At 39.4% G+C, this 23,241-nt stretch overlaps 1 non-coding gene across 1 annotated transcript; it reads left to right on the forward strand.

Annotated features, from left to right (window-relative positions):
• The first annotated feature begins 20,129 nt into the window (after positions 1-20,129).
• Positions 20,130-20,233, forward strand: LOC148580964 (small nucleolar RNA R71). The gene has a single exon (XR_015899416.1). It is a non-coding gene; the product is annotated as a small nucleolar RNA R71 (small nucleolar RNA).
• Positions 20,234-23,241: the final 3,008 nt, after the last annotated feature.

Consider the following 23,241-nt stretch of genomic DNA (forward strand, 5'->3'; position numbering starts at 1 on the left):
AAAATTATGCAAAGCACCACCAGAAACACAAGCACCACCACCACCACCACCACACCCGCCACCACCCACCACCATCATCATCATCATCATCATCATCACCATCAGAAAATCAACATCACCATCGTCATCCTCATCAAACCCAGAACTCAATCCATCAGAAAATCAAAATCATCATCGTCATCCTCATCAAACCCAGAACTCAGATCCAGAGAATTCAGACAAACAAAAACTCAACTCAGAAAATCATCATCATCATCAAGAACCCAGAATCAACAACAACAATACTCCAAATTTAAATTTCAACAACAGCAATGTTCCACAACAAATTTCACAAAAAATCCAATTCACAAAATTCACAGAAGAAGAAGAAGAAGGGGCGGGTATGGCAGTGGGGTCGGCGCTTTTTGGGACAGCAGGGGAGAAGAAGTAATAGTAGTTGACAACGACACTGCCATTGCTTGAGCCATAGCCATTACGCGTGGATATTGGAGAACAAGAAGAAGAGTAATAGACCCAATAATAAATGCACTGATTGAGAAGCAGGAGATGGGTGGTGAATATATAGAGTGAGGGGGTTTTGTGACAAGGAAGTGAAAAATGGAGAAGGCTCGTGAGAGTTTGAGAGCAAGGGGAAGGCTGCGACGGGCGGTGGTGCGGCGGATATGGCGGAAGAAGAAGAAGAAGAAGAGGCGGCGGCGAGCGGTGGTGTGGCGGGTATAGCGGAAGAAGAAGAAGAGGCGGATATGGCGGTGGTGCTCGTCCCCCTTCTCTCCCCCTCCTCCCTCTCCTCCCTTGTCGCCCCCCCTCTCTCTTTCTCTCCCCACCTCCGTCTGTACCCTTTCTTTCATTTTTTTATTTATTTTATATTTATTTTATTTTATTTTATAATTTTTTAATGAGGGGTAATTTGGTAATAAAAAAAATAAAATTGGTAAAAAGGACGATTTTAAAACAAACTGAAACTTTGGGGATCATTTTATAGCAAAAAAAAAGTTAGGGACGATTCCGATTTTCGGCCTCTACGTTGGGGACCAAAATTGAACTTAACCCAAAAAATAAAATAAAAGTAGATTAGTTGATAACAGATATTTATATATATATTATAATTTGCGTATAAATGTATAAGAAGCATAACAGCCTAGCGGTTGTGAGAGTCTCATAGTTCACTGAGGTTAGGGGTTCGAACCCTCCCTCCAACATTTTGAATAAATTTGTATTTTCAATCGGTTCGGTCAGACCGGTCTTGACCGAGTTTGACCGGTTTTCAATGGTTTATGGCGGGTCTGACTGGTTCATACCGGTTCTCTTCCTTATACGGTCTAACTATCGGACCGGACCGATATAGGGTCCGGTCCGATTTTTACAACAGTGCTTCAAAGTGTGCCCCAAAGCTCTTTTTTTTCTTTTTAGCTTATTTTGTGCTTCTTTGCTTCTTTTTCTTCTTATTTCCTACAAAATTTATAAAATTAAAAGATCAAGGAAATATACTATTTAAGCACAAAAGAATGCAATAATTAAGCACTAATTATCTATTTCTTGTATGAAAAAGCATAGAAAAACATGACATGGTGACATGTTATCACAACACCAAACTTAAACCTTGCTTGTCCCCAAGCAAGAAAAGAATCATGCAGTAGAGATTGACAATCTATGGTAAGAAGAATAGCAACTCAATGTTCATGGTAAGCTAGTTTTCTAAGCATGCTATAATCACAAAAGAAATGTAAATGATTGATGCTTCTATCTAGCTCAATTTATGAAATCTTTTTCTTATATTTCTTCCTTGAAACAAGCTTTTGATTTTTCTTATTAGCTTCTCCTTTTGGGTGTTTTGCCCCATGAGTTGATAACAAAACTACGACTCTAAATGCTTTGTTTTCAAGTATTACCACTTGATACATAAGCACCAGAAGCATTTAATTAGAGGACTTCATTAAGCCCATTTGTTTCTTTTCTTGACTCTCTAATCATTGATGCTTAGAGCCTTGAGCTTTGAGAGAATGCTTTTGCACTTGAGCCTAGCCTTGACTTCTAAGTGTTTTGTTTTCAAGCATTTTACTTGATACATAAACACCACAAGTACTTAACAATGAAATTGTCATTGGTACTCAGAGCCTTCAGCTTTCTCATTCTTTCGCTTTTTCTTTCTTGCTTTATTTGCATTTACTTCCTTCAAGGTTTTCATGATTTCAAAAGATTTCACAAAATGTCCTAGATGAAAACTTCAATTAAATAAAATCCAATGCAATTGAGCAACAATAAATCATACTAGCTTTCCAATACTTGTATGCACATGCTAAGTTCTTCTTTAATGCCTTGTTTGTTTATGATCATGATACTTTACTGCTTTGAATTCACAAAACTTAAGTTGGTAGTTATAATGTCACAACAACATGTTAGAAATAAGTAATCAAACTATGCTTATTCATACACACATGCATACAGATAATAGAAAGACAATCATGCAATTTGAAGTGCTGGAAACAAAGAAGAGGAAAAGGAACTTTACAACCTTGTAATTCATCTTCTCTATTGTTGTCCTTTTCCTTCAATTCTTCCATTTCCCTTGCCAAACTCAGAATGCTTGCTCATCCTCAAGCAACAATTAGAACAATGGCTATGGGGCTAAGATGGATCATGAATGTCTTACACAATGAAATATCAGTAGCACATGTGTTTTAAGCAAGCAAAATTAAAGATAAAAATCAAGGCACAAAGGACAGAGACATTGTGATTGCATAGATAAGAAGGTGTGCACAATACATTACATAAAAGATAAGTGGCACACCAAACTTAGTGTGACACTTTCTCTTGGAATTAATGCAAGTATCTAGTTAAGATTGGAAGCAAATTTTGTTGCATAGCAACACCAACTTAGAATGCAATCCTATGTTAATTTATTTGAACTAAAACTAAGCAAATGAAACTGTTATTTGTTAAGTACAATCACCAAGCCAAGAATCTGTCATGAATAAGGATCTCTTGGTGATGTACTAACAAAGACAGTTAATAAGCAAACTAGATGAAAGAATTTAAAAAATAGAAAAATAACTAAAGCAAGTAGAATGAAAAAGTGTTAAATCAAAAGAGAAAAATAAAACTGCAGAGGCATTGTGATTATGCAAACAAGTGGTGCTGCTGGATGACTTGCATAGAAAATTAAGTGACACACCAAACTTAGAATCTTATTGTGACACTTCCATGTAAAATTGATGCAATCATCCATGAAGATGGAAAACAGTTTATTACAGGGCAACACCAAACTTAGAATGTAACCATATGCCAATTTATTGAATTTAAACAAAGCAAAGAAAGAAACCAAAGTAGAGAAAAAATGTTACCTACGGTTGGGTTACCTCCCAATAAGTGCTCTTTTATTGTCATTAGCTTGACATATTGCTCTTCACTTTCTTCCTCTTCTTCCAGTTTGTTAAGAGGAATGACCTCAAGGGGGGAGAAGATTCAGCTAGTGTCCCTTGTCTTGGCCTTTCCTCAGCAAGCTTCCTTTTGTAAATGGCTTGATTGATCTTGCTTGCTAGATTAGGGACAGAATTGGTGCTCTTGCTAGTTGCCTTCACTTTCTTGAATTCAAGACTTGGTTGCTGTGTGATTATTGGAGTTTTATCTTCATCCAGAGCCTTCTGAATTGGTGGTTCAATGAGCCTTTCCCTTATGCACTTTTCTGCTTCAATTGATTATGACTTCTCTTGAGTGTCTTTCTCACTTTCTTGCTCTTCCACTTCCTCCCTTGCACTCAACATTTGACTTAATAGCTTTTTCATGGAGGAGGTTTGTTGATCTTCCCAACATTTTTTTATCTCCTCTTCATATCTTTTAATCTCAGATTCAGTTGTTGAGACTTTTTGGTCCAGGAGAGTTTGTGAGGGTTGTGAATGTTCATGTTCCTTTGTCACCTGAAGTGCAGTTTCAGGTTCAAATATTTCCACCACCTCTTCCTTCTTCACTAAAAATTCACTTGACTCAGTAGCCTCTTCCTTTTGTTTTTCCTCCTTCTTCGTTGCACTCAACAATTGACCTAACTACACTTCCATATTTTTGAGGGAGTTCTCTTGTTCTTTCCAAACTTTTGTTGTCTTCTCCTCATATCTTTTGAGCATGGACTCAAGCTTTGAGAACCTTGAGTGGTTCATGGAAGTTTGTGTGGGTGGTGAGTTTTGAAAGGGGCTTTCTGTTGAAGCATGGTCAAGTGATGATATCTTTGGATGAATATCATATGGAGCATTAGAATTCTCTTCACAGCCACCATTAGAATCATGACTTGATTCATTTTGTGGTGGAGGGAAATATCCCCTATGGTTTTCTTGCTCATCTTGTGTCTCTGAACCAAATCTCCATGGATTGGAGTGCTTAGAATTTGTATTTTCTTGGTGATATTTCCAGCCACCATTAGAGATTGATGATGGTGGGTAATATCCCATAAAATTTTGTTTGACTATAAGATGAGTCGAACTCCATTTGTATTTTGTAAAATGCAACATCAATGAAAATTGAAATTCACGTCACAAAGAAAGAATTTCTTAGTGAGGCAATAGCTCAAACACCTTGCTAGCAACTTAAAACAGAGAACAAAAACAAAGAAAATGCTTGATCTATACTTCTCACCCACTTAATCATTATTGATCTAAATCAATCCCCGGCAACGGCGCCAAGAACTTGATGTGTGGAAAACGATCCAACACAAAACTCACCGGCAAGTGTACCGGGTCACAGCAAGTAATAATAACTCACGTGAGTGAGGTCGATCCCACAGGGATTGAAGGATTGAGCAATTTTGGTTTAGTGGTTAATTTAGTCAAGCGAACAAAAGTTGATTTGAGTTATTTGTATCCAACAGAAGTAAATTGCATGAAATTTAAAAGGAGAGGGATAATTAACAAGAATTTAAAGTGCAGAGAAATTAAAAGAGCTGAATCTTAAAGGGCAAGTAATGTAAATTGCAGAAACTTAGATTGCAAGAAATGTAAATGACTGAAGCTTAAAGTGTAAGAAATGTAAATTGCTTGAATTATAAAAGGAATTGGGAATTTGGGTTGCAGAAATTAAACGAAGAAAAGTAAATTGCAACAAGCAGAACAGCAGAAGATGAGTTGAATTGAAGTAGATCTCAAATAGAAAAGTAAATTAGCTTGAAGAAGTTTTAGTAGATAAACAGAAAGAAAAATGAAGGATCTCAGGGGTCAAGAGACTAGAAAACCAAGTCTATATCTCACTGCCTTCCTTGATCCAATTCAAAGATCAATTGCAAGTGAATTAAAAATCAAATAGTAGAAGAAGTAAATTCAAATCTCAATTTCTCCAATGGTGCAGTGAAAGAAACAAAGAGATCTTAATGTGAGATTGAGATAGAATTTCCTTAATTCTCAGCACCCAAGACTCAAGTAAAGCTTTGCAGAAAAGAAAACAGAAAACCCAGAGGGGAAGAGAACTCAATTCTCCTCCCAACTCTCCAAGATCCGAATGAAAGCTCTCAAAATTACAATTCCAAATTCTAACAGAAGTAAAAAGTTAAAAGTAAAGTAAAAAGTTCAAAGCCTCCCGTCTAAATCAAACTAACTTCCATTTATGCACTTTCTTCTAATGATCTTGAAGCCTTGAATTTGGGCCTTGGCCTTGATGGAATTGGATTGAAGATAGCCTCAGTTGATTCCTCTTGGACTAGAGAATAAATCCGTTTGCAATTTGGACGTTGGAGTATTAAAGTTTGAGTCAATGTTTGAGGCTAACATTAACTCAAACGTTGGCGTGTTGGTGTTATGTAGAATGGTGCTTTTTCTGTCACTCACATTTGAGTTCACGTTTGAGGTCAAACGTGAGCTCAAACGTGCTCCCTCCAAGGCCATTTTGCAGCCAATCTTTGACCTCAAGTTTGAGGCAAACGTTGGCGCAAAACATTAGGTCCCCCTGGTGTAGTTTTGAGCCAACGTTTGTCCTCAAGTTTGAGGCAAACATTGGCGCAAACGTTAAATCCCCCTTGGTGTATTTGTGAGCCAACGTTTGACCTCAAGTTTGAGGCAAACGTTGGCGCAAACATTGGTTTCTCTAGGCCTTGTTTTTAAGCCAACATTTGACCTCAAGTTTGAGGCAAATTTTGGCACAAACTTTGGCTTCTCCAGGGTTCTTCTTAAGCCAACGTTTGACCTCAAGTTTAAGGCAAACATTGGCACAAACGTGAGCTCTTCCCAGGGTGGCTTTGCTGCCTTCATTTCAATTGCTGCCATCCCCTTTCTTCAACCTTCCTCCAAGCCTTTTGGTCACCTGTCATCAATCAACAAATACATCAAAGCTATGCTAAAATCATGAGACTTCTTATCATCCTTGACATATAAGCAATTATAGCACAAAACCTCATGAAAATGCATCAATTTACTCATGGTTGATTGAATCCAAATACACATGAATTTCTACCCAAATGGCTTACTTGTAACTCAAGAAAGTGTATAAAACCTATTAAAAACAAAGGAAAAAGGCTAGTAAAACTAGGCTAAGATGCCTTGGCATCACATCTGCAGTCCTTTTTCAGCCTCTGAATCAGAATTTTGCTCAGGTCCCTCAATTTTAGCCAAAAAATACCTAAAATCACAGAAAAACACACAAACTCATAGTGAAGTCCATAAATGTGATTTTTGAATAAAAACTAATAAAAATATAATAAAAATTAACTAAAACATACTAAAAACTATGTAAAAACAATGCCAAAAAAGGTATAAATTATCCGCTAATCACAACACCAAACTTAAATTGTTGCTTGTCCCCAAGCAATTAAAAACAAAATAGGATAAAAATAAGAGAAAATACAATAAATTCCAAAAACATCAATGAAGATTAGTTTTAATTAGATGAGCGAGACTAGTAGCCTTTTTGCTTCTGAACAGTTTTGGCATCTCACTTTATCCTTTGAAGTTCAGAATGATTGGCATCCACAGGAACTCAGAATTCAGATAGTGTTATTGATTCTCCTAGTTCAGTATGTTGATTCTTGAACAAAGCTATTTTATGAGTCTTGGTTGTGGCCCTAAGCATTTTGTTTTCCAGTATTACCACGGGATACATAAATGCCACAGACACATAACTAGGTGAACCTTTTCAGATTGTGACTCAGCTTTGCTAGAGTCCCCAATTAGAGGTGCCCAGAGTTCTTAAGCACACTCTTTTTGCTTTGGACCATGACTCTAACTGCTCAGTCTCAAGCTTTTCACTTGACACCTTCACGCCACAAGCACATGGTTAGGGACAGCTTGATTTAGCATCTTAGGCCAGAATTTTATTCCTTTGAGCCCTCCTATCATTTAATTCTCAAAGTCTTGGATCCTTTTTACCCTTGCCTTTTAGTTTAAAGGGTTATTGGCTTTTTCTGCTTGCCTTTTCTTTTTCTTTATTTTTTTGCCATTTTTTTACTGCTTTTTCTTGCTTCAAGAATCAATTTTATGATTTTTTAGATTATCAATAACATTTTTCCTTTTTCATTATTCTTTCAAGAGCCAACAATTTTAACATTCATAAACAACAATATCAAAAAAATGCACTGTTCAAGCATTCATTCAGAAAACAAAAAATATTGCCACCACATCAAAATAATTAAACTAATTTCAAGATAAATTTTGAAACTCATGTACTTCTTTTTCTTTTTCAGAAAACATTTTTCATTTAAGAAAGCTGAAGGATTCATAGGACATTCATAGCTTTAAGACATAGACACTAAACACTAATGATCATGTAATAAAGACACAAACATAGACAAAACATGAAGCAAAGAAATCGAAAAATAGAAAAATAAAAACAAGGAAATTAAAGAACGGGTCCACCTTAGTGAGGGTGGCTAGTTCTTCTTCTTGAAGATCCTATGGAGTGATTGAGCTCCTCGATATCTCTTCCTTTCCTTTGTTGCTCCTCTCTCATGGCCTTTTGGTCCTCTCTGATTTCATAGAGGATGATGGAGTGCTCTTGGTACTCCATTATTAGTTGCTCCATATTAGAACTCAAATCTCCTAAAGAGGTGTTGAGTTGCTCCCAATAGAATATGGAGGGAAGTGCATCCCTTGAGGCATCTCAGGGATTTCATGATGAGGAATTTCCTCATGCTCTTATTGAGGTCCATGAGTGGGCTCTCTTATTTGCTCCATCCTCTTCTTAGTGATGGGTTTGTCCCTTTCAATAGGGATATCCTCATCTATAACAGCTCCAGCTTAATTGCATAGGTGATAGATAAGATGAAGAAAGGCTAACCTTGCCAAAGTGGAAGGCTTGTCAGCCACCTTGTATAGTTCTAGAGATATGATCTCATGAACTTCTACTTCCTCTCCAATCATGATACTATGGATCATGATAGCCCGGTCCACAGTAACTTCAGACTGGTTGCTAGTAGAAATGATAGATCGTTGGATGAACTCCAACCATCCCCTAGCCACGGGTTTGAGGTCAGGCCTTCTTAATTGAACCAGCTTGCCTCTTGAGTCTCTCTTCCATTGTACTCCTTCCACAGAGATGTCCATGAGGACTTGGTCTAACCTTTGATCAAAGTTGACTCTTCTAGTGAAAGGATGAGGATCTCTTCTCATCATTAGCAAGTTTAATGCCAACCTCATAGTCTCTGGACTGAAATCCAAGTATTTCCCCCGAATCATTGTGAGCCAATTCTTTGGGTTCGGGTTCACACTTTGATCATGGTTCTTAGTGATCCATGCATTAGCATAGAACTCTTGAACCATTAAGATTCCGACTTGTTGGATGGGGTTGGTGAGAGTTTCTCAATCTCTTCTTCGAATTCCACGTCGGATCTCCAGATATTTACTCTTTTTAAGCATGAAGGGTGGTGCACGAAATTGTAATCTCAGGCAACGGCGCTAAAAACTCTGTACGCATGTCTTAGTAAATTGTTTTTCATTCACAACTTCGATACAACTAACCAGCAAGTGCACTGGGTCGTCTAAGTAATAAAACCTTACGTGAGTAAGGGTCGATCCCACGGAGATTGTTGGTATGAAGCAAGCTATGGTCATCTTGTAAAACTCAGTCAGGCGGATATCAAATGGTTATGGAGTTTTCGAAAATAGATTTTAAATAAACAGAAAATAAAGATAGAAATACTTATGTAATTCATTGGTGAAAATTTCAGATAAGCGTATAGAGATGCTTTCGTTCTTCTGAACTTCTGCTTTCCTGCTGTCTTCATCCAATCAGTCTTACTCCTTTCTATGGCTGGCTTTATGTAAGGACATCACCATTGTCAGTGGCTACTTTTCATCCTCTCTGTGAAAATGGTCCGATGCACTATCACTGCATGGCTAATCATCTGGAGGCATCACCGTGGTCAATGGCTGCATCCCATCCTCTTGTGAAAATGGTCCAAATGCTCTGTCACAGCACGGCTAATCATCTGAGGTTTTCGATCATACTGGAATAGGATTCACCCTCCTTTTGCGTCTGTCACTATGCCCAGCACTCGTGAGTTTGAAGTTCGTCACAATCATTCAATCCCAGAATCCTACTCGGAATACCACAGACAAGGTTTAGACTTTCCGGATTCTCATGAATGCCGCCATCAATCTAGCTTATACCACGAAGATTCTGATTAAGAGATCCAAGAGATAATCATCCAATCTAAGGTGGAACGGAAGTGGTTGTCAGGCACGCGTTCGTGGGGGAATGATGATGATTGTCACGTTCATCACATTCATGTTGAAGTGCGAATGAATATCTTAGAAGGAGAATAAGTTGAATTGAATAGAAAAACAGTAGTACTTTGCATTAATTCATGAGGAACAGCAGAGCTCCACACCTTAATCTATGGGGTGCAGAAACTCTACCGTTTGAAAATACATAAGTGATGAAGGTCCAGGCATGGCCGAATGGCCAGCCCCCAAAACGTAATCACAGGATCAAAAATACAATCCAGGATCTTCCAAAAGATGATAAGATGTCTAATACAATAGTAAAAAGTCCTATTTATACTAAACTAGTTACTAGGGTTTACAGAAGTAAGTAATTGATGCATAAATCCACTTCCGGGGCCCACTTGGTGTGTGCTTGGGCTGAGCTTAAATGTTACACGTGCAGAGGCTCTTTCAGGAGTTGAACGCCAGGTTGTAACGTGTTTCTGGCGTTCAACTCTGGTTCGTGACGTGTTTCTGGCGTTTAACTCCAGACTGCAGCATAGAACTGGCGTTTAACGCCCTTTTGCATCGTCTAAACTCGGCCAAAGTATGGACTATTATATATTGCTGGAAAGCCCTGGATGTCTTCTTTCCAACGCAATTGGAAGCGTGCCATTTTGAGTTCTGTAGCTCCAGAAAATCCACTTTGAGTGCAGGGAGGTCAGAATCCAACAGCATCAGCAGTCCTTCTTCAACCTCTGAATCTGATTTTTGCACAAGTCCCTCAATTTCAGCCAGAAAATATCTGAAATCACAGAAAAACATACAAACTCATAGTAAAGTCCAGAAATGTGAATTTCACGTAAAAAATAATAAAAACATCCCTAAAAGTAACTAGATCCTACTAAAAATATACTAAAAAAATGTCAAAAAGCGTATAAATTATCCGCTCATCACAACACCAAACTTAAATTGTTGCTTGTCCCCAAGCAACTGAAAATCAAATAGGATAAAAAGAAGAGAATATACTATAAATTCCAAACTATCAATGAAACATAGCTCCAATCAAATGAGCGGGACTTGTAGCTTTTTGCCTCTTGAATAGTTTTGGCATCTCACATTATCCATTGAGGTTCAGAATGATTGGCATCTATAGGAACTTAGAGTTCAGATAGTGTTATTGATTCTCCTAGTTCAGTATGTTGATTCTTGAACACAGCTACTTTATGAGTCTTGGCCGTGGCCCTAAGCACTTTGTTTTCCAGTATTACCACCGGATACATAAATGCCACAGACACATAATTGGGTGAACCTTTTCAGATTGTGACTCAGCTTTGCTAAAGTCCCCAATTAGAGGTGTCCAGGGTTCTTAAGCACACTCTTCTTTTGCTTTGGACCTTGAATTTAACCGCTCAGTCTCAAGTTTTCACTTGACACCTTCACGCCACAAGCACATGGTTAGGGACAGCTTGGTTTAGCCGCTTAGGCCAGGATTTTATTCCTTTAGGCCCTCCTATCCACTGATACTCAAAGCCTTGGGATCCTTTTTATTTACCCTTGCCTTTGGGTTTTAAGGGTTATTGGCTTTTTGCTCTTGCCTCTTGGTTTTAAGAGCTTTTGGCTTTTTCTGCTTGCTTTTTCTCTTTTTTTTTCTATTTTTTTTTCTGCAAGCTTTGTTCTTTGCTGCTTTTTCTTGCTTCAAGAATCATTTTTATGATTTTTCAGATTATCAAATAACATGTCTCCTTGTCATCATTCTTTCAAGAGCCAACATATTTAACATTCTAAAACAACAACTTCAAAAGACATATGCACTGTTCAGGTATTCATTCAGAAAACAAGAAGCATTGTCACCACATCAATATAATTAAACTAAGTTCAAGGATAATTTCGAAACTCATGTACTTCTTGTTCTTTTGAATTAAAACAGTTTTCATTTAAGAGAGGTGATGGATTCATAGGACATTCATAACTTTAAGACAAAGTTACTAAAGACTAATGATCATATAATAAGACACAAACATGGATAAGCACTTATCATAAAGAAAACGAAAAACAAAGAATGTAAGAACAAGGAATGAATCTACCTTAGTGATGGTGGCGTTTCCTTCTTGAGGAACCAATGATGTCCTTGAGCTCTTCTATGTCTCTTCCTTGTCTTTGTTGCTCCTCCCTCATTGCTTTTTGATCTTCTATAATATCATGAAGGATGATGGAGTGCTCTTGATGTTCCACCCTTAATTGTCCCATGTTGGAACATAATTCTCCTAGGGAGGTGTTGATTTACTCCCAATAGTTTTGTGGAGGAAAATGCATTTGAGGCATCTCCGGGATCTCATGGTGATGAGCTTCATGCGTCTCTTGAGCTCCATGGATGGGCTCTCTTGTTTGCTCCATCCTTTTCTTAGTGATGGGCTTCTCTTCCTCAATGGGAATGTCTCCTTCTATGTCAATCCCAGCCGAATTGCATATATGGCAAATGAGGTGAGGAAAAGCTAACCTTGCCATAGTGGAGGACTTGTCAGCCACCTTGTAGAGTTCTTGAGGTATAATCTCATGAACCTCCACCTCTTCTCCAATCATGATGCTATGGATCATGATGGCCCGGTCTATAGTAACTTCAGACCGGTTGCTGATACACGGAAAACTTGTCTCACAACAAATCTCCCTTCGGCAAGTGTACCGAATTTGTTGTCAAGTAAAAACTCACAATAGAGTGAGGTCAAATCCCACAGGGATTGATTGATCAAGCAACTTTAATTAAAAGAATGTTCTAGTTGAGCGAATCTAGAATTTGGGTTGAGAGTTGCAGAAAATAAAATGGCGGGAATGTAAATAACAGAAAAGTAAATGCTAGAATTAAAGGACTGGAAGTAAATGACTGAAAATAAATTGCAGAATTGTAAATGGGAATGGGGGATTTGCTCATAAAAGTAAATGGCAGAAATTAAAGAGAATGGGTAAGATCAGAGATGGGGAGTTCATTGGGCTTAGGAGATGTTGCAATTCTCCGGATCAAGTTCATTTTCATCTCTTCCTCAATCAATGCACTCATTGATCTCCTTGGCAATCTTAATTGATTGAATTACAATTCCTTGCAATTCAATCTCTCAAGTCTTGATCAATAGCCAATTTCTTGGTCAATTGCTCATGAGAAGAGATGAAGTATGGTCACTGATTATACCACATGCATTTCCCAAATCAAGTATTGAGAGGGTTATAGTCACATACCCATCCAAACCCAATTTGGTCCAGCATGAGAAAGCATTTCTAGCTTGATCTCTTCATTCCTCTTTCAAGGTTCAAAAGAGATCCAAGTTTGAATAGCTTATTTTCCAAGATAACTACTCAATTGGATGAAGATCGAAAGCTTTCAAGTAAAATCAAGAGAAAAGATAGAAGAAGCATAATGAAAATTAGTATTGATCCATCAAATTACAACAGAGCTCCCTAACCCAATGAAAGGGGTTTAGTTGTTCATAGCTCTTGAAAATGAAAACAAAGATGGAGAATACATCATAAAACTAGAAAATGCAGAGAAAGTAAAATACAGAGAGTAGTTCTCTTTTTCCAGCCTCTCAGCTTCTAGTTGGCTCTTCAAGTCTTGGGCCTTTGGATCTTGAGTTTGAAGCAGTTCTTTTCTTCATTTGGGCTTGGCTTTACTTGCAGAGAGAAAGAGCTAAGTGGGCAGAGACTTTAGCTCAGGGCGTTAGGGGTGTTAACATTTAGTGAAAGTATAAGTTCGAGAACGTTAGTGACACTTAACATTTTCACTAACGTTCCAATGTACCCCTTTGCCTCACGTTAGAGCCCACGTTAACCTTCTAACGTGGCCTTGCCAACCTTCGAGAATGTTAGTGACACTCAACATTGTCACTAACGTTCCAGTGTGCCCCTTTTTGCTTCACATTAAAGCCCACGTTAACTAGGTTAACATGGCTTCTAACGTGGCCTTGCCAAACTTCGAGAATGTTAGTGACACTCAACATTGTCACTAACGTTCCAATGTGCCCCTAGATCTCACGTTAGAGTCCACGTTAACTAGGTTAACGTGGCTTCTAACGTGGCCATTCTTAGCCATCCCAACGTTAGTGACAATGTTGAGTGTCACTAACGTTGGCTCATCATTCATTCCTCATCGTTAGCTTCCACGTTAACTAAGTTAACGTGGAAGTTAACGTGGCTCCCTAGGGGGGTTGTGTGGTTGCTTCCAACGTTAGTGACGATGTTGAGTGTCACTAACGTTGTCGACAACTCTCACTTCTTACGTTAGCTCCCACGTTAACGAAGTTAACGTGGGAGTTAACATGGTGTGTTGCATCCTTAGGCCAACGTTAGTGACAATTTTGAATGTCACTAACGTTGGCTTCTCTTCCCCCTTTAACGTTAGTGGCCACGTTAACTAGGTTTACGTGGGCTCTAACGTGGCCACTCATGAGTATTTGCCAACGTTAGTGACGATGTTAAGTGTCACTAACGTTGGCTCAACTTCCCTTCTCCACGTTAGAGTGCACGTTAACTTAGTTAACGTGACTCTTAACGTGGGCAATGATGGCTTTGAGAGTGTTATTGGCAATCACTTTTCTCATTAACCTTGCAAGTTACCTCCCTTTCCTTGCTTCCTTTGGTCCTGAAATCAAGCAACAGAGTGCATCAAAGTTCTAGTCCAAGTCATGGGTAATGCAGCATACAATTTGTCACTAAATTCATGCAAAATCCTCATGAAATAATGTAAAATGCACAATGTATGCTTGAATCAAGGTGTAGGTGAATATCTACCCAAAACTAGCTTATTTCCTAAAGAAATGCATGAAACTACCATAAAAACAGTAAGGAAAAGGTCAGTGAAACTGGCCAAGATGCCCTGGCATCACAATACCAAACTTAAAGCTTGCTTGTCCCAAAGCAAGTATTGGAACAAGAGAATGATGAATGGAATATCCAGAGGAATGAGTCATTCTTGTGGAAGTCATGTTACTGATTTTATGGTGGTTTCATGCATAGCAACTTAGGTTCATTCCATTACTGGCTTTCAGACTTTTATCATGTCCCTAAACACTTACTTTGTTTATATCCCATGAGACTTTTATTCATTGATCCTTTTATTGTTATTTCAAGGGTTCTTTGTGTTATTTAGGCTAAGTGCTCTGTAAGGGGGCAACTCTTTAAGATAAGCTTTCAGCCAACACTACCGAACCAGTTGGTTCAAGGTGCTAGGTGTTGAAGCACCCCTAAGGACTTACTCCCTCAAGTCTCTCCCCCATACATACACACCACAGGCATATAGTTTATTTATTTTCTTTTCTTGAGACCTTGGTGTCCAGCACCTCTTTGGGTTACTAAATGCTCTGGAGTGAGGGTTACTCTTGATAGTGGATTTTCAGCTGATAATCCCGGGTTAGTTAACCCAAGTTACCAAGTGATAAAGCACCCTTGAGAGCTTATTCATCCAAGTAGATCCCTTACACAGGAGCACCACAGACACTTGTCTCAAGGTCCAAACCATTGGTGCCTAGCCTTATTGCTTACTCTTTTTCTTTTGTTTTTCACTTCCATTGTTCTTTCCCTTTTCTCTTATTAGGATCTTGTTATTAGCTTAGTCTCATGGGTATATCCAAAGTCAAGTATTCAGGATAGATAGTTGTCCTCCTAGCCTTGTGGTTGAACCAACTTAGCTAACTTATGACTATCCCAAAGATTCATGAATGCACTTCCACATTATGAACTCTACTCTGGTCTTTTAAAAACATAAACATTCTCTTCTTCATTTGATTTAAAATGGACAAGCTTACTAGTAAGTAAGGTAGGGATGCAGTGACATAAAGACTAGTGCACATAGACTTTCTTCAATACCAAAAACTTAAAAGACATAATTGAAAAAGGTTTAAACATAACATGGAAGCAAGTTCTATTTCATACAAGATCTTCCTTATTTAAAACATAGAGAAAGATGGAACAAAGAAGGAACTCCACCACCTTTTACTGTTGTGGATGTCCATGCTCTTTTCCTTGCTTGTCCTCCTTGTTTCCTCTTGCATTTCCTCGCATCCGTGCCAATCTTGCTTGCTTCCAATCCTCAAGTGCCTTCCTCACTGACTCATGACTCTCTTCCACCCTTTGTCTTTCCTTTCGTGCTAATTCATCCTTTATTTTGTCATACTTGGCTATTCCTGGATGCAATATTGGCAGCTGTCCCACTAAGTAGCCGAGCCTGGCTTGAGTGTTTATATGATGTCCTGTTTCGCTCATGTAAACTCCTTCTGCGAATGCCCTTTGCTCGTCCAATAGTTCTGCCTGTTCTATTTGTCTTTGATGCATCTCATGTATGTGCGCCCCTTGATGTGCTTGGATGTTGATTAGCCCCTGGGTGGATTCTTGTTGCTCGTTTTGCCTTTGTTCCATCCTGTTGAATGTTTCTCCCCATTGTTGTCCTTGACTTAGTTGCTGTTCCATCATTTGCCTTTGCCACTCACCTTGCTGAGTCATCCATCTTGAAAGTGTTTCCTCTTGCTGCCCCATCATCTGTAGTTGAAGCTCTTACTGTGCTCCTTGGCTTTCCAAATATTGTCTAGACAAGCCATCAATGGCCTCCTGCAATTGGTGCATGTCCAAGGTCTGTTGTGCTTGACCATCTAAGACTTGTCCTTCCACTACTTGAGGGGCTATTTTCTTCCTTTGCTTCCGCTGAGGCAAAGGGGATGTTGCAGCTTTCATCCTTCGTACAGTTATTGGGATGCCTTACTTTATCCACATGGGGTTCTCATCTTCAAAAACTACCCCAGCTTTCTTGCATATTCGGTAAATAGTGCTGGGGTAACCTAACGTTCCTCTTGAGTCGCTTTTCTCTGCCATCTTTCTAATACTTTCAGCTATGAGTTCATGAACTTTGATTTCTCCTCCCTTCAGTATACAGTGCACCATTGTGGCTCTCTTGACATTCACCTCCGAGTTGTTTGCAGCTGGGAGAATAGACCTTCTCACTAGCTCAAACCACCCCTTGGCTTCAGGAGTGAGATTTGTTCTCTTGATGAACTTTGGTTTATTTCCCGCACCCCTTTCCCAGTCAGCTCCTGGTACACAAATACCTTGCAGAATCTGGTCATAATTGGGGTTGTCCAATCTTGAGTGATAGCTTTCTTCTTCAAACTGTATAGACCGTAGCTTCAATGCCCTCATGACACTCATGGGACCAAAGTCCACCATCTTTCCTTTCACAAAGCTTGTGTAAGACTCATCCTTCTTATCATATTGAACCGCATTTGCATAAAATTCTCTTATGAGATTTGCATTCACCTTAATGACTGGGTCAGTGAGGAGCTCCCATCTTCTCCTTTCTATCTTCTCTGTGATTTCGGGGCACTCAGTCTTTGTAACTTGAAATCCCAGCTCATAAATGATTTCCTTATCAACCATCCACCCGTACTGCAATGCATGATGCAAGCTTCTAAATCTCCTTTCATCATATGGGTGTTCTTCCATGGGTTCCTTTCCCTTCCTTCTTTTAGAACCCGAAGATGCCATGAATGATAGTTAATATGTGAAGATGGTAAGGTTGTGGAGACTTTTGGTTGTTTAGGGTTTTATGGCAATGAAGAGAGTGAGGGAAGGACTGTTTATAATCAGATAGAGGGTGTCTTGTACCAAAATGAGGAGTGGTGAAGGGTGTGTGATGACAATGAAGGGTGGTACGGACAAGGGTCGTTTATATAGAGAAGTTGTGAGAGAATGGAGGGTGTAGATTGATGAAGTGGTCACTTGATGGACGGTTGGGGTTATGCATGGCTAGAAGACAAGGATCATCACTTTATGATGGGGATTGCTCGGTCTTCTAGGGGTCCCATTTTTTTCAATGTTGCATGGCAACATTTTCCGATGTATTCCCTTTTTAGAACAAGTGTGTAGCCCCTCCTTTTGTGGTGTCCGAACCTTCTTTGTTTGGTTGTCCAATCTATCCCTTTTAATGCTCCTTTTCTTTTCCTATAAAGACAAACTAAGAAAAGTAAGAAAGGATATTAAAATGACCATATGAACTTTACGGCTAATATTAATAAAGATTAGATTGTTTATTTATGAATTCCAACTAACTAACTAACTATTGGTGGGTCTTTATATGCATTTTGGTGGCACCATGGGGTGACACCAAACTTAGTTTGAAGCAATGTGATGAAAAGTTTTGTTCAAAGCTCCCAAGACTAGCATGCATCTTGGTTTGCTTTGAACACCAAACTTGTTCTTCACTATATACTGCATGATAAAGATTTCAGCAAGTGTTTGTCAAGTTTGGGTTAAAATTCATAAACATTGATTTATTCATTATTTTAAAAACATATAAAACATGGGTTGCCTCCCATGAAGTGCTTCTTTAGCGTCACTAGCTTGACGTTTTTCCTTCATCAGGGTGGTTGGTAGTGCTTAAAGTCTTCCCCTCTTGCTGTGGACTTATATCCATTGATTGGATCAATGATCTCCACATGTTCCAGGGAAAGAACTCTGTTCATAGTGAAGACCTTGGGTAACTGAGATGGTACAGTAGGGAGATTAGGGGGAATATCTGGGAAGTAAGCTGAGACAACTCTATCCCCTGGAGAGAAGTCTTCCGTAGGGATTTTCTTGTTCCTCCACCTCCTTGGTACCTTCTTCTTTGTTTCTTTTGAGGTTGCTTTCCCCTTGGTGACCTCTTCTTCTAAAGGAGTTGTGATGTTGTCTTCACCTACCTCTAGAGGTTTAGGTTCCTCCAACTTTTCCTTGACCTGTGGCAATTGCTGTTTTCCTTGTTTATCTATTAAGGGGATCTCAGAATGAACTGGCTGTGCTTCAGTGCTTGTTTCCTCCTTCAGTGTCTCATTATCATTTGTGCTTAGTTCCTTGTCCTCTTGATCTGTTTCTTGTGAGAGTTTGAAAACATTGAAGCTGAGTCGTTCATCATGGATTCTCAATATTTGCTCCCCTTTCTCTACATTGATAAGTGCTCTGGCCGTAGCTAGGAATGATCTTCCCAATATGATTGGATGAGTGTGACTCTCTTCCATGTCCAGGATGACAAAGTATGTTGGGAGAAAGTATTTCCCAACCTTTAGCAACACATTTTCCACCACTCCTATTGCTTGCTTTTGAATTTTGTCAGCCAGTCTGATGATTACATCTGTGGGCATTATCTCATTGATCTGCAGCCTCTTCACCAGGGATAAGGGCAGTAAGTTGATGCTGGCCCCCAAATCACATAGTGCTCTATCGAACATATTTTCACCTATGGCACAAGGGATGTGAAAACTCCCTGGGTCTCTTCTTTTTGTAGGCAACTCAGGTTGAATAAGGGCACTACATTCCTTGTTCATCACTATAGTCTGGCCTCCTTTGAGTGAGCTTTTCCTGGGAAGAAGTTCCTTCATATACTTGATGAATGCAGGCATTTGTTGAATTGCCTTGATGAATGGTATGTTCACATGCAGAGATGCAAACAAGTCTAGGAACCTTGAGTATATTCTTTTTCCCACAGCACCATTAAGCAGTTGAGGGAAGGGTGCATAGAGCTTCAGCAGCTCTTGTTGTGAGATTTCTGGTTCTTGGTGATCTTTATCCTCCTCCTTTGTTGAGTTGTCTTCAGGTTGTTCGAAAAGTGTGTTTTGCTTGTCTTCAGTCTCTTGATCACTTGTAGTGACCATTTTGCAATCTTCCCATCTTACTTTCTTTGCTTCTCCTTTGGGGTTTTTCTCCGTGTCACTTGGGAAGCTATCAATAGGTTTGGGAATCTTCTCAGTTAAATATCCCACCTGGAATTCCAGCTTCCTAATGGTCTCTCCCTGGTTCTTAATATTGGCTCGCACTTCCTCTTTGAACACCTTATTTTCTTGAATCTCTTGGCATATTCCTTCAAGTAAGGCTTCAATCTTAGAGAGCTTGTCATCAATTGATGAGTGATTCGGAACGGATGTGCTATTTTGGTTTTGATAAGCATGTGGAGAAGTGTTGTTGTGGGGGTGTTGAGATGTCCTCTGTGTGAACTGCTGATGAGCTGCATTGTTGTTGGAGTTGTAACGTCTCTGGTCTTGGTTTTGATCTTGCTCACTTCCCCACCCAAAGTTTGGGTGGTTTCTCCATCCAGGGTTGTAGGTCTTAGAGTATGGATCATAGTTTTTCCTTGGTGAATTCCCAATGTAGTTGGCTTGCTCCTGACTACCCTCTGCTTCTTCATTCACTCCTTCTTGGGTTGTTGATGAAGTGGAGATTGCTACTACTTGATTCCTCTCCATCTTCTTGGTGAGGTCAGCCAGCTACTGGGTAATGAGCTTGTTTTGGGCCAACAGAGCATCTACATTGTTTAGCTCCATTACTCCTCTTGTGTTCCCTCTTTCGGAAGCATAGAAGTAGTCGTTCTCTGCTACTGTTTCAATAACATCTATGGCTTCCTCAATAGTCTTCTTCTTGTTCAAAGAACCTCCGGATGAATGGTCTACGGCCTTCTTTGACTCATAAGAGAGCCCTTCATAGAAAATGTGCAGCTGCACCCATTCGTTGAACATGTCAGGTGGACACCTCCTTGTTAAGTCCTTGAACCTCTCCCATGCTTCATATAGAGTCTCACCATCTTGTTGCCTGAAAGTTTGGACCTCAGCTCTCAGCCTATTGATTCGTTGAGGAGGGTAAAATCTTGCTAAGAATTTGTTCACCATGTCTTCCCAAGTTGTCAAGCTTTCCCTTGGGAAAGATTCCAGCCACTTGGCTGCTTTGTCCCTAAGTGAGAATGGAAACAAGAGCATTCTATAGGTATCAGGATGAACACCATTAGACTTCACTGTGTCACATATCCTCAGGAAGGTGGTTAGATGTTGATTGGAGTCTTCTTGAATACCTCCTCCAAACGAGCAGTTGTTCTGAACAAGGGTGATGAGCTGTGGTTTAAGTTCAAAGTTGTTGGCATGGATTGTTGGCTTTTGGATGCTACTTCCACAATTGCCTGGGTTTGGATTGATGTAAGAGCCCAAAACTCTTCTATCCTCCCCAGCATGATTTGCTCTACCTCCTCCCCCATGGTTGTGATCTTCTTCTTCATGATGGTTTTCCATGTTGTCTTCCATGTTTGGTTCAAAGAATTCCTCTTCTTCCTTAGCACCAACCACTTTCTTTCCTCTTGCCTCCCTCCGTAATCTAAGGAAGGTCCTCTCAGGTTCAGAATCGAAGGAAGTTGAAGCTCTGCTTCTTCTCCCTGTCATACAACCATTAAGTGCAAGCAAGAAAACATAGGTGCAGAAAGTATTTGTGTCAGAATTACTGTTAGTTGTGGGTGATGCAATATATCAAACAGTTAGTGGGTTAGCAAACAGAATTGAAAATAATAAAGAAAAACAAAAGAGTAGAGGGGGAAGGGAAGAAGTTTAACTAAAACAGAAAGTAAATCACTGAAACAGAAAATGAAATTCACAAAATAAAAATGCTCAATCTAGTGATCTTTCAATTTAATCATTGTTGATGCACAATCAATCCCCGGCAACGGCGCCATAAACTTGATGCACGAAAAACTTGTCTCACAACAAATCTCCCTTCGGCAAGTGTACTGAATTTGTCATCAAGTAAAAACTCACAATAGAGTGAGGTCGAATCCCACAGGGATTGATTGATCAAGCAACTTTAATTAGAAGAATGTTCTAGTTGAGCGAATCCAGAATTTGGGTTGAGAGTTGCAGAAAATAAAATGGCGGGAATGTAAATAACAGAAAAGTAAATGCTAGAATTAAAGGACTGGAAGTAAATGACTAAAAATAAATTGCAGAATTGTAAATGGGAATGGGGGATTTGCTCATAAAAGTAAATGGCAGAAATTAAAGAGAATGGGTAAGATCAGAGATGGGGAGTTCATTGGGCTTAGGAGATGTTGTAATTCTCCGGATCAAGTTCATTTTCATCTCTTCCTCAATCAATGCACTCATTGATCTCCTTGGCAATCTTAATTGATTGATGAATTACAATTCCTTGCAATTCAATCTCTCAAGTCTTGATCAATAGCCAATTCCTTGGTCAATTGCTCATGAGAAGAGATGAAGTATGGTCACTGATTATACCACATGCATTTCCCAAATCAAGTATTGAGAGGGTTATAGTCACATACCCATCCAAACCCAATTTGGTCCAGCATGAGAAAGCATTTCTAGCTTGATCTCTTCATTCCTCTTTCAAGGTTCAAAAGAGATCCAAGTTTGAATAGCTTCTTTTCCAAGATAACTACTCAATTGGATGAAGATCGAAAGCTTTCAAGTAAAATCAAGAGAAAAGATAGAAGAATAATAATGAAAATTAGTATTGATCCATCAAATTACAACAGAGCTCCCTAACCCAATGAAAGCGGTTTAGTTGTTCATAGCTCTTGAAAATGAAAACAAATATGGAGAATACATCATAAAACTAGAAAATGCAGAGAAAGTAAAATACAGAGAGTAGTTCTCTTTTTCCAGCCTCCAGAACTCCTTAACAATTCAAAGATACTCCTATATATACTATTTCTCTCAGTTTCTAGTTGGCTCTTCAAGTCTTGGGCCTTTGGATCTTGAGTTTGAAGCAGTTCTTTTCTTCATTTGGGCTTGGCTTTACTTGTAGAGAGAAAGTGCTAAGTGGGCAGAGACTTTAGCTCAAGGCGTTAGGGGTGTTAACATTTAGTGAAAGTATAAGTTCGAGAACGTTAATGACACTTAACATTTTTACTAACGTTCCAATGTACCACTTTGCCTCACGTTAGGGCCCACGTTAACTAGGTTAACGTGGCTTCTAACGTGGCCTTGCCAACCTTCGAGAACGTTAGTGACACTCAATATTGTCACTAACGTTCCAGTGTGCCCCTTTTTGCTTCACGTTAAAGCCCACGTTAACTAGGTTAACATGGCTTCTAACGTGGCCTTGCCAAACTTCGAGAATGTTAGTGACACTCAACATTGTCACTAACGTTCCAATGTGCCCCTAGATCTCACGTTAGAGTCCACGTTAACTAGGTTAACGTGGCTTCTAACGTGGCCATTCTTAGCCATCCCAACGTTAGTGACAATGTTGAGTGTCACTAATGTTGGCTCATTATTCATTCCTCATCGTTAGCTTCCACGTTAACTAAGTTAACGTGGAAGTTAACGTGGCTCCCTGGGGGGGGTTGTGTGGTTGCTTCCAACGTTAGTGACGATGTTGAGTGTTACTAACGTTGTCGACAACTCTCACTTCTTACGTTAGCTCCCACGTTAACCAAGTTAACATGGGAGTTAACGTGGTGTGTTGCATCCTTAGGCCAATGTTAGTGACAATGTTGAATGTCACTAACGTTGGCTTCTCTTCCCCCTTTAACGTTAGAGGCCACGTTAACTAGGTTAACGTTGGCTCTAACGTGGCCACTCATGAGTGTTTGCCAACGTTAGTGACGATGTTAAGTGTCACTAACGTTGGCTTAACTTCCCTTCTCCACGTTAGAGTGCACGTTAACTTAGTTAACGTAACTCTTAACGTGGGCAATGATGGCTTTGAGAGTGTTATTGGCAATCACTTTTCTCATTAACCTTGCAAGTTACCTCCCTTTCCTTGCTTCCTTTGGTCCTGAAATCAAGCAACAGAGTGCATCAAAGTTCTAGTCCAAGTCATGGGTAATGCAGCATACAATTTG

Source organism: Arachis ipaensis, chromosome B10, assembly GCF_059453495.1.
Source record: "Arachis ipaensis isolate K30076 ecotype BB chromosome B10, ASM5945349v1, whole genome shotgun sequence".
Taxonomy (NCBI): domain Eukaryota; kingdom Viridiplantae; phylum Streptophyta; class Magnoliopsida; order Fabales; family Fabaceae; genus Arachis; species Arachis ipaensis.